Source organism: Saccopteryx bilineata, chromosome 7, assembly GCF_036850765.1.
Source record: "Saccopteryx bilineata isolate mSacBil1 chromosome 7, mSacBil1_pri_phased_curated, whole genome shotgun sequence".
Taxonomy (NCBI): domain Eukaryota; kingdom Metazoa; phylum Chordata; class Mammalia; order Chiroptera; family Emballonuridae; genus Saccopteryx; species Saccopteryx bilineata.
In genome coordinates this window covers 108,054,042-108,062,646 of record NC_089496.1, presented here as the reverse complement: position 1 = coordinate 108,062,646, position 8,605 = coordinate 108,054,042, and positions in this window count along the sequence as shown.

Below are 8,605 nucleotides of genomic sequence, written 5' to 3'. Positions count from 1 at the left end.
TTAATTAAAAAACTATTTTTTTCCTATAGGGGAGTTGTTCCCAGCCTTCGTTTTATATCTTATGTGTTTGTGTTTTAATTGTGCTTGTTATTTCTGTTTTGGACTCAGTTTTATTGAATTCTGTCCTTATCTAGTTACTGGGAGGTTTCTCTTGTTGCCTTGATTCGTCTGTTCTTCTTCTCCCATCCCCTCAAGCTAAGCGCATTTGTTTTCAAATTAATATAGTAAATGCTTTGAATTTTCCTCTGAGAATGACTTTAGCCATGATCCCTGCCTCTTGACAAGTAGTATGTTCATTTTTATTTATTTTTTTAGCAAGAGAGAGAGAGAGAGAGAGAGAGAGAGAGATGGAGGGACAGACAGAGACAGACAGGAAGGGAGAGAGATGAGAAGTATCAATTCTTCATTGCAGCACCTTAGTTGTTCATTGATTTGCTTTCTCATATGTGCCTTGACTGGGATTGAGGTGGGGGCTCTAGCTGAACCAGTAACCCCTTGCCCAAGCCAGCAACCTTTAACTTCAAGCCAGTGTCCTTGGGCTCAAGCCAGTGACCATGGGGTCATGTCTATGATCCCACGCTCAAGCTGGTGACCCCGCACTGAAGCTGGTGAGCCTGGGCTTAAGCCAGCGACCTCAGGGTCTCGAACCTGGATCTTCAGTATCCCAGGCTGACACTCTATCCACTGCACCACCACCTGGTCAGGCATATGTTCATTTTTGTTTGTCAGCTACTCAGTATTCTGAATGATTATTTCCTGTATCCTTGTTCACTCTAATTTTTAATAAGGCTAGGGGGGCTCTTTCAAGCTTTCAGACTTTCATAAAAGTTACCCCTGACTTGACAACAACCTGCTGGAAGGTATAACTAACCCCGAGGGGAGTATGCCAGGTGAGGTGGCGTGAAGTGGAGTGATGATGACATCACAGGAGCCCCTGGGTCCTGACAGAAAAATCACCTCTCCCCATTAATTCAGTTGGTGTGGGCAGAGTTTCTGTCACTTACAATCAGAAAACGTCACAGGCTGTTGTTGGGGAAGGCCTGCAGATCCCTGAATCTGTATGTGCCTAGACCATTAGGTGGGACCCTGGGCAGCCCCCAGGTCAGGTTCGGGGTCAGGCTGGGGGGGGGCTTGTGGGAAGGGGAGTGGAGGAGAATAGAGCTCACACAGGACAGGAGGCAGGATTCTCCCACACGTGGAGAGGAGGCTGAAGGACCCCAGACCTCCGGAGTGAAATTCATCCCAGCAGGGCTCATGTGTTGCCAACAACAATAGCGGCTCAAACCTCTCCGTGAGGCGAGTCTGTGCCAGCCGCCGTTCTGAGGATGTCACAGGCGTTCCTCCAATGAGTCTCCACAACTGTGCACATCGCCAGTGCCCCGTGATCCTCAGGTGCAGAGATTCAGGCCCAGAGAGGTTAAGGAAATCCCGCAAGGGCCCGAGCTGGTATCAAGGTCAGGGTCAGAGCCCAGTGGCCCTGTGCCCCTGCTGTGCTGTCCAGCTGCTGACCACTTTATGACATCTGCGTTACTGTGGCTAGAACATTTTTCTTCCTGATGTCTGAAGTAACACGTGCTTGTTGTTAAGAAGTGGGAAATACAGGGAAAGACAGGAAGCCATCGCAAACCGCACCTCACTCCACCGTCCAGGGCAGAAGCCATTGCCGTGTGCGCGGTCCCGCATTGCCACCAGACTGCGGTTCTGGAATCCTGTCGTTTCCTCGTAATCCTGATGAGGTAGCTCCTGTCCATAGCAATTCGTTTATGGCAAAACTGGCTTTGCTGTACGTTGTTTGGCCGCTGTCCCCAGAACCTGTCGTCGACGTTCAGTGAGGACTTGAACTTGCACCTCCATATGCTTATCTCTATATCTGTTACATTTTGCAGATGAAGCTTGGATCCTGCACACTGTTCTATAATTTGCTTTTCACTTAATAACAGGAGGAGAATACTTTCCCGTTATTGTTAGACATGCTCCCAATCGTTAAGTTTATGGCCATATGACATTCCATCTTATTAATGGGCCATGATCATTCAATTACTTTAATTTCCTTGATCAAACAGAAGGTTTTAGTCCAATCAAGTAATTAATCCGTTCACCTAACAGACTTATTGAACACCTCCGACGTTCGGACGGGAGGAACCGACGGTCTGTAGTGCTGGCCGGCCACGCTCTGGCTTCTGGTCTCATCTCGGACAGGTGCACTCGCCTGCCCCGAAGAGAGCGTGGTGCCGCTTAGGTCTCAGAATGATGAGTCCCCACCCCCCCACCCCCCAGAGACTGTTTCAGTAATGTCTTGGTCTTTTGCACTCTACCCCGAAGGGGCATTGCCAATAACGAGAGAAATGAGCCTTATTCTTCTTTGTTTTTTTTTTTTTTGAGAACTGTAAAAACTCCGCCATTAAAAAATTAATAAAAAGCGCCTGACCAGGTGGTGGTACAGTGGATAGAGCGTCGGACTGGGATGCAGAGGACCCAGGTTCAAGACCCCGAGGTCGCCAGTTTGAGCGCAGGCTCATCTGGTTTGAGCAAAAGCCCACCAGCTTGAACCCAAGGTTCCTGGCTCCAGCAAGGAGTTACTCGGTCTGCTGAAGGCCCGCAGTCAAGGCACATATGAGAAAGCAATCAATGAACAACTAAGGTGTTGCAACGTGCAATGGAAAACTAATGATTGATGCTTCTCATCTCTCTCCGTTCCTGTCTGTCTGTCCCTGTCTACCCCTCTCTCTGACTCACTCCCTGTCTCTGTAAAATAAAATAAAAGTAAATTAAATTAAAATTAAAAAAATATTTAAAAAAATTAATAAAAAGCAACAGGATGATTCAGCCATCACCAGGGTTTACACTTCCGACATTTATCCCACTGTTGCCTCCCCTGAGAAAATAAAATGTTTCTAATTAGCCAAGCTCTTACAGGGAGAGCCGAGCGCCGGGCTTTCTGAGGTCAAGGGAGAGAGGGAGACGAGGCTGTTTAGGGTGTGGATCAAGCCAGGCCATCCGTGTTCCTGGGCCACTGAGGTAGGGAGGGGCTGGGGGGACAGAACCCCGTCTTGTCCACTGACCACCTTCTCATCCATGTCGTGGACCTTCAAGGGCAGCTCCCTGGGGAGCTGCGCCCTCAGGCCCGCTGTGCTGGGAAGACCTCCCTTCTGCATGCCTAGCCCCATGTGTGTGGCGGGAGGGTGCCCACACAGGATGGGGGGGCCACAGGCCTGCACTGGGAGGCCAGGCTGGGGACGGGGGCTTGTGTCAGGGTCATCCCAGCCTGAACGTGGCCTCAGCTTGCCAGTGCTGTCCGCACAGCCCTGGGCTCAGGCCCACTGAGGGGAGTCCGTGTGGCATTCTCCAGTTCTTAGGTCTCCTGACCCAGCGGGGGACCCGGATGACAGAGGGCAGCAACGGGCCCAGGGAGAGGGAGCTGGCAGGGGACTGCTCCTCAGGCCCTGAGAGGACAGCTGCTGGAGAAGGGCACCAAGGACCCGCGGTCTGACCTGGGACTGGCCTGGGCTGGACCCCACTAAGGAGCCGTCTGACCTGGGACTGGCCTGGGCTGGACCCCACTAAGGAACCGTCTGACCTGGGACTGGTCTGGACTGGACCCCACTAAGGAGCCGTCTGACCTGGGACTGGCCTGGGCTGGACCCCACTAAGGAACCATCTGACCTGGGACTGGTCTGGGCTGGACCCCACTAAGGAGCCGTCTGACCTGGGACTGGCCTGGGCTGGACCCCACTAAGGAGCCGTCTGACCTGGGACTGGCCTGGGCTGGACCCCACTAAGGAGCCGTCTGACCTGGGACTGGCCTGGGCTGGACCCCACTAAGGAACCGTCTGACCTGGGACTGGCCTGGGCTGGACCCCACTAAGGAGCCGTCTGACCTGGGACTGGCCTGGGCTGGACCCCACTAAGGAGCCGTCTGACCTGGGACTGGCCTGGGCTGGACCCCACTAAGGAGCCGTCTGACCTGGGACTGGCCTGGGCTGGACCCCACTAAGGAGCCGTCTGACCTGGGACTGGCCTGGGCTGGACCCCACTAAGGAACCGTCTGACCTGGGACTGGCCTGGGCTGGACCCCACTAAGGAACCATCTGACCTGGGACTGGTCTGGGCTGGACCCCACTAAGGAGCCGTCTGACCTGGGACTGGCCTGGGCTGGACCCCACTAAGGAGCCGTCTGACCTGGGACTGGCCTGGGCTGGACCCCACTAAGGAACCGTCTGACCTGGGACTGGCCTGGGCTGGACCCCACTAAGGAGCCGTCTGACCTGGGACTGGCCTGGGCTGGACCCCACTAAGGAGCCGTCTGACCTGGGACTGGCCTGGGCTGGACCCCACTAAGGAGCCGTCTGACCTGGGACTGGCCTGGGCTGGACCCCACTAAGGAGCCGTCTGATCTGGGACTGGCCTGGGCTGGACCCCACTAAGGAGCCGTCTGACCTGGGACTGGCCTGGGCTGGACCCCACTAAGGAGCCGTCTGACCTGGGACTGGCCTGGGCTGGACCCCACTAAGGAGCCGTCTGACCTGGGACTGGCCTGGGCTGGACCCCACTAAGGAGCCGTCTGACCTGGGACTGGCCTGGGCTGGACCCCACTAAGGAGCCGTCTGACCTGGGACTGGCCTGGGCTGGACCCCACTAAGGAGCCGTCTGACCTGGGACTGGCCTGGGCTGGACCCCACTAAGGAGCCGTCTGACCTGGGACTGGCCTGGGCTGGACCCCACTAAGGAGCCGTCTGACCTGGGACTGGCCTGGGCTGGACCCCACTAAGGAGCCGTCTGACCTGGGACTGGCCTGGGCTGGACCCCACTAAGGAGCCATCTGACCTGGGACTGGCCTGGGCTGGACCCCACTAAGGAACCGTTTCTAAGCACGAATTAGGGTGATTTAGGCTGTCAGGTACTGAGATCCAGGCCAAAGCCCAGTTCACAGATTACCTGCCACGTGCATGTGGGCCAGGCTCCTCCCCTTGCTGAGCCTCTGTTCTGTCGTCTGTGAAATGGAGACACATCTCTGGGAGGGAGGTTGTAAGGATTCACTGAGATCAATGTGACCGTGTTTGCTCTTGAGAACTACGTGCAGGAAGGAGCTGTCACAAAGTTACACCTTGTGGACTTCTCAAGGAGTGCAAAGAGCTTCGAGGTGTTTCTGCCCCGGGGAAGTCAGGTCCTGAGGTCGGTGCCTTTAGTCCTGGGGTGGAGGACGGTGGGAGAGTCCCAGACGGCAGGGACGGGACCAAAGCCACACACCAGAGCTGCTGACAGTTCCGAAAACTGTTTTCATTGGAAGAGATAGATGGTCCTTGAATTTTGTCTTAAGCTCAGCAACATAGAGGGGTGTGTCCGAGAAGGCAGGTCTGATACAGAAAGACTCACGGGGAGAGGGGGAGACCAAAACCTACTCCCAGCTGTGTCTCCCTCTCTGAGTCCATCCCATAGCAGGAAGACTCAATGTCAACAGCCATTGAATCAGAGGGCGTGTGTGCCTGACCAGGCAGCAGCACGGTGGACTGTCGGACCGGGACGCAGAGGACCCAGGTTTGAAACCCTGAGGTTGCTGGCCTGAGTGCGGGCGGGCTCATCTAGCTTGAGCGTGGGCTCACCAGCTTGAGTGTGGGATCATAGACATGACCCCATGGTCGCTGGCTTGAGCCCAAAGGTTACTAGCTTGAAGCCCAAGGTCCCTGGTTTGAGCCCCAGGTTGGTCACTGGCTTGAGCAATGGGTCACTCAGTCTGCTGTAGCCCCCGGGTCAAGGCACATATGAGAAAGCAACCAGTGAACAACTAAGGTGCTGCAATGAAAAATTGATGCTTCTCATCTCTCCCTTCCTGTCTGTCTGTCCCTCTCTCCTCTGTCTTTCTCTGTCCCTGTCACACACACACACACAAAATCAGATAGCGAGTGCTTAATTTACAAAAGTCTTGCTTTCCCGATGAATTTAACATGTAGTTTGATTCAGGAGAAAATTATGTGCCTGGTGAAGACTTTTCCAGAGCACAGCTAGGGGCTTAAGTGAGATATAGCTATCTTGCGAGATAGTTACAGACATCTCAATATAAAAATATGGAGCTGCGCAGACGTATAAAACCAGAATCTCAGCGTGTAAATGTGGGAGGGGGGCAGCGGCCTGAAGAGTCTTACGTACGTGGCCAAGGCAATCTTATTACAGCTTCCCGTTTATTTATTTAGGCATCAGTTGGTTCCAGAGTGAGTTGTAGGGCGGTCAGTGCGGCAGGGGTGATCCTGCGCTCACAGCCCCTGGCACTGGGCAGGCGGGTTGGGCAGCCGGGGAAAGATTGGTTGGGAGGAGTGGGTTGTGAGAACAGGAGTTGCCTGCATCTGTTCCAGGAGCTGGGGGGCGCCAGTGAGGTCCCCACCCTGGCCCTGCACCTCGAGTCTTGGGCTTTGTCACAACGGGGAGCAAGGAGTCTGGAATCCCCTGTGGCTTCAGCAGTGGCTTCCACATGGGTGTGTCTGGGTGGGTGTTTGGAGGAGCTGCGTGTTCATCTGGGAACTCACTGCTGCATAATAACAGCTCATGGCCAGCACCAATGGAAGGTTCCCGGGCCACCCTGGGAGGTATCGCGGGTGGCCAGGCAGGGGCGGTCCTCGCGGGTGGGGCTCTCCGGCCTTCCTGGGCTGCCAAGCCTCAGGCTCATTTCGGGCTGTTTCTTGGAGGTCAGGGACTCAGACGGAGATCTGTGGGTATTGGGAGCCGGGGTCTGCGGGTTGATGGTTCTCCAGGCCCAAAGTCACCGGGACAGCCAGGTCCTGCGCAGAGCCGTCAGCTGCAGGGGGAATCGGGTCTGCAGCCCCGTGGGGGGCTAGGGACAGAGGGAGTTCTTTGGGTGACAGACGGTCCAGGGAGAGGGCAGAGGCAGAAGAAGGTCAAGGACAGGTTGTGAAGGAAGCCCAACATTTAAGGCAGGGGTCCCCAAACTTTTTATACAGGGGGCCAGTTCACTGTCCCTCAGACCGTTCGAGGACCAGAGTATAAAAAAAACTATGAACAAATACCTATGCACACTGCACATATCTTATTTTAAAGTAAAAAAAAAAACCAAAATGGGAATAAGTACAATATTTAAAATAAAGAACAAGTAAATTTAAATCAACAAACTAACCAGTATTTCAATGGGAACTATGCTCCTCTCACTGACCACCAATGAAAGAGGTGCCCCTTCCGGAAGTGCAGCGGGGGCCGGATAAATGGCCTCAGGGGGCCGCATGCGGCCTGCGGGCCGTAGTTTGGGGGACCCTGATTTAAGGGGTAGGCTGTGGGGAGGCTGTAAGAGAGACGGGAAAGTCGCAGCTGGGGAGGGAGGAGACGCAGGAGGGTGTGAGGCCCCAGAAACCTCGGAGGAGGAATTTCCAGAACTCAGGGCGGGAAGCACTCTGGGAACACAGATCACCTTATTATAGACAGAGGGGCTTGGGACCAGCCGGCACGCCCCTCGCTCCCTGGGCTGCGAGGGGCTTGGGACCAGCTGGCACGCCCCTCGTTCCCTGGGCGTGCGGCCACCCCGATGCTGGTGCAGCCCGGAGAGGCACGAGGGCCTGTGGCAGACGTCCTCCCTGCTCTCCTGTCCTGCATGGCTCTGAGCAGGACCAGGCAGTGCAGTCCATCGGGCGGACAGGGTGATCCTGGTTGGTCTTGTTGACGGGCATCACCCGTAGGGAGCCTGGGAGCGGGTAGTCTTTCTCGACATTTTTTGGGTGACACTTAAGGTCAGGAGGAGGGGTGGGAGGATGGCTATTCTCCAGGCCCAGAGGCAGGCTGAGCAGGTTGGGGTGGCAGGTAATTACTGAGCAGGAAGAGCTGGTGGGAGGGGACAGTCAGGGTGCCGTCTGCTTCGGCCACAGCCACTGACAGCTGTTTTGGCACCGTGCTGGCCACAAGCTGACAGGCCCTGGGACGCAGAGCCAGCCGTGCACGGCCTGGCCTCCTTCCTTGTTGAGGTTGGCAGTTTCAGGGGTCTCCAAACTTTTTACACAGGGGGCCAGTTCACCCTCAGACCATTGGAGGGCTGCCAAATACAGTGGTCCTCTCACTGACCACCAATGAAAGAGGTGCCCCTTCCAGAAGTGCAGTGGGGGCTGGATAAATGGCCTCAGGGGGCCGCATTGCGGCCCGCGGGCCGTAGTTTGGGGACGCCTGGTAGGTGATCCATGTCATTCCCTGGGACCGAGACCTCCTCCCTGCCCTGGGTCACAGGGGCTTTGAAGTCCAGGGGCATCCTACCAAGGCCTGGTTACATGTAGCAGCCAGAGGCCCCAGCGCTGCCTGGGCCCTCTTGTGAGCCTCTGAGTGTGCATGTGTGAGCACACACGTGTGTCTATGTGCGCGCGCACACACGTGTGGGAGACAGAGGCAGATCCAGTCTGGCTGTGGAGGTGGGGAGGTAGCTTTTCCGCTGGGAGAGCCCATGACAGTCCCTGAGGTCACTCCACTAAGCCCCAAGCCTGGCTGCCACCCCGCTCTTCTCAGGGGTGCACTGATATGATTGTGCAAAGTGAGTGTCAGCCAGTGACAGGTAGCCCTGCGTGCCCAACAGTGACTGACGTGACAAGAATGTCCTTTTGGGCCCCTGCCAATGACAAAGAGT